Raw genomic sequence first — 3,486 nt, 5'->3', positions numbered from 1 at the left:
CCTTTTTAAATTTTAACGGACCGAGTCGAAATCTCAATCCAAACTTGCGAGTCCTTTATACCAACTATATTTATATTTATAGTGGCACTATTTGGTCTCTGTTGGATCCATGGTGCGCTCTTGGATGTCCAAAGATCTAACGTCCACGCCGCACAAAATCATCACAGATGGGAAACACAAATACTGGCCGAAGAGGGGACACAACAATAAAAAAATGCTTAAAATAAAATAAAATAAAACGAAACGAAACGAAACGAAACGCAGTCTCCCTTAAAGAAATTAGGCCTTTCAACAAACGTCTTAAACAGGACAACATAGTGGTAACTACTGCCTTGGGCCGCCAAAACCTCCTGGTCAAAGGAAAGCGAGGGGTTATAAGACTGTAAATACCCGGTCATTAAATCTATTGAATATTCCGAGAAGTAAAACCTCTAAAAAATTAACATCCATCTTTTATAAAGGAGCTAAATTATATAATTATCTGAGCCAAGAAATTCAAAAGATAACTACAACTTGTAGATTTAAAAAAATTATAAAACAAAAAATCATTAACGATGAACTCTCATTTTTTACTTACTAACTCATTTGTGTGTATTTATTTTTTAAATTGTATTCTGCTGTACACTATTCATATTTGTAATAACTTAATGGAAAAATGTTTTTTATAGAGGGCTTACAAGTCGCCAGTTGACTTAGCCCTCCAATCACATTGTACATTTTTTTATTTGCACAATAAATTAAATTGAATTGAATTGAAACACTAGGTTAAGAACATTGTCTCTACGGAAATAAACTCCGTTTCTATAGTGGGAACAACAACAATTTGGCAGGGTTCGTACGGAACCTGGATATCCTTGATAAGTCAGGGATTCTCAAATTGTGGTAAAAAGTCAGGGATAAGTCAGCCTGTCATGGATTTTATTATTGAACAAATTTTGCATCGCAGAGAAAAACGGGGTATCTTCTCCTGGGCGCTCATGTCCGGCACCTTTCCCGAGAGAGTTTGAGATATTTCAAAAAAAAAAATGTTTCACTTTGTACTTTTACCTATGAAAAATTAACAGTAATATTACTAGATATTTCAAATCCGAAAATTTCGTACGAACCCTGTTTGGGGTAGAGAAATAAGAATGACACAATTAAGAATTAAGGCTTTAGTATACCGACAGGCATTAGGGACTGGAAGGAGAGTAATTGAAGTCGCCAACAATTAAAAGGGAACAACGATGACTCGCACAATAAACATTAGCAGCTGTGAGAAAATTACACAACAAATCGTGGTTATGATATTGACAGTTATTAGAACGATAAAGGATAGCAATAATAATAAATTAGAACGATAAAGGATAGCCATAACAATAAATTAGAACGATAAAGGATAGCCATAACAATAAATTAGAACGATAAAGGATAGCAATAATAATAAATTAGAACGATAAAGGATAGCAATAATAATAAATTAGAACGATAAAGGATAGCAATAATAATAAATTAGAACGATAAAGGATAGCAATAATAATAAATTAGAACGATAAAGGATAGCCATAACAATAAATTAGAACGATAAAGGATAGCAATAATAATAAATTAGAACGATAAAGGATAGCAATACTAATAAATTAGAACGATAAAGGATAGCAATAATAATAAATTAGAACGATAAAGGATAGCAATAATAATAAATTAGAACGATAAAGGATAGCAATAATAATAAATTAGAACGATAAAGGATAGCAATAATAATAAATTAGAACGATAATGGATAGCAATAATAATAAATTAGAACGATAATTTATAGCAATAATAATAAATTAGAACGATAAAGGATAGCAATAATAATAACTTTAGAAGGTGGACCTCGGTGAGTTAAGAAAATTAAGACTATTAAAATATCGACCCCTGCAAACGAGGATTGAAATTGTCTAGAGTTTGGTCAGCAATAGTAATAATTATCGCGATAATAATGAGCAGAACCCCCATAGTTGCCTGAAAAGAGAGTAGCCCAGGCGCGTAGGAACGTTTTGGATTAAGGGGGGTACAGCTTGGATGCTAATTTTGGCGCCCCCCTCATCGGCAGGCTTTTTGCGCCCCTACTAAAACAAATTGAAGCCCTTTAAAATTTCAAGGGGAGTATATTGTACCCCTGTACCCCCCCGTTCCTACGCTACTGGAGTAGCCCGCAATCGAGCGTTCGGGATACGTGTGGTCTGGAAACCAGTGAGTCTCTGTTAGGCTGATATTTTTGGATTATATAAATTTAAATGTATATTCATACAGGCTTAAAAATGTATAGGAAGTTTGTTTATTTAGATGTCAAACATTTAAATAATTGAAAAACACAAGCCACCTCGACCCATAGCTGCACCGCCCAAGTTGGACTCGGGCTAATCTCAAAATATTTAACCAAACGTTTAAGTGATCATCTCTCGCTCAATTTAAGGGGGAAGACTACTGTGGACCTGGTCTACTTTTGCGCTATTTCAAGCTGAACTCTATTAATTTTGTATTTTAACTTATAAAATTAATTTTTAAGTGTAGAACAGCCTCTTGAATTAATGGCTTCAAAAGTCGCTTGATGACTTAGGCCTAAGGTGGTGCCTTGGGTATTAGCCTAGCTGATTATTATTATTATTATTATTATTAGTGACTAAAATAATTTTGATAATTTTAAATTTTAAAGTAATTAAGTTATGAAGTTTTAATTCGGACCGCCGGAGCTAAACAAGTTGGGCAAGCGCCCAAACTACCCTTTAGTTAACTATTAATATTAGAAGTATCAAAATTATTTTAAGCACTAGCGGAAGGTTGAGCCTAATAAAAAATATAATTAAATAATGTAATTGACTAATTGTTAAAACAGAAACGTTCAACTTGAACAGGCTCGGCTCAGACTCAGTTAAAATGACAGGGTTTGAAACGGCTCGTCTCGGACTCGTGTTAAGTTTTATTTTTAATGTGGACTCACTTCAGTCTAATTTGTTTTTCATTTTATTCCTCGTCTCGTCTAGAGCTCAATTTTCTTAAGTTAACAAATTTGGGCTCGTCTCGGGCTCTTCTTACCTAAACTCGTCTCAGACTAGGGCTCGGAGCCTCAGAATAAATATTTGGGGGCTCACTCATTTTGAATCGTCAACTCGACACAAATTTTATGGCAAACTACAAAAAATATTACAACTCAGTTTTTCGAGTAAAGGGGATTTTATGTACATGTACCTATACAAAAGCCTTAATCAGAGTTCATACAACTAATGGCATCTCGATTTCCCTGATATTTAACGGTTTTCCCAGATTTTTCCAGGTGTAAGATAACCACAATTATGAAAAAATTCGCTAATTTTTTCATTAATTTTTTTCATCCTTTGCATTGCAGTCCATAGGTGGTTCCTTTTAACCACAATTCAAACTAAGATTTACAGAGTGGCTCACATGCCAATTTAATTTTAAATGCGGTACTTATGATTTTGTTTTAACAGTACAACCTTGATA

This window comes from Leiobunum rupestre, chromosome 9 (genome assembly GCF_980474605.1).
Source record: "Leiobunum rupestre chromosome 9, qqLeiRupe1.1.hap1, whole genome shotgun sequence".
NCBI classification, from domain to species: domain Eukaryota; kingdom Metazoa; phylum Arthropoda; class Arachnida; order Opiliones; family Sclerosomatidae; genus Leiobunum; species Leiobunum rupestre.
This window is presented reverse-complemented; position numbering follows the sequence as displayed.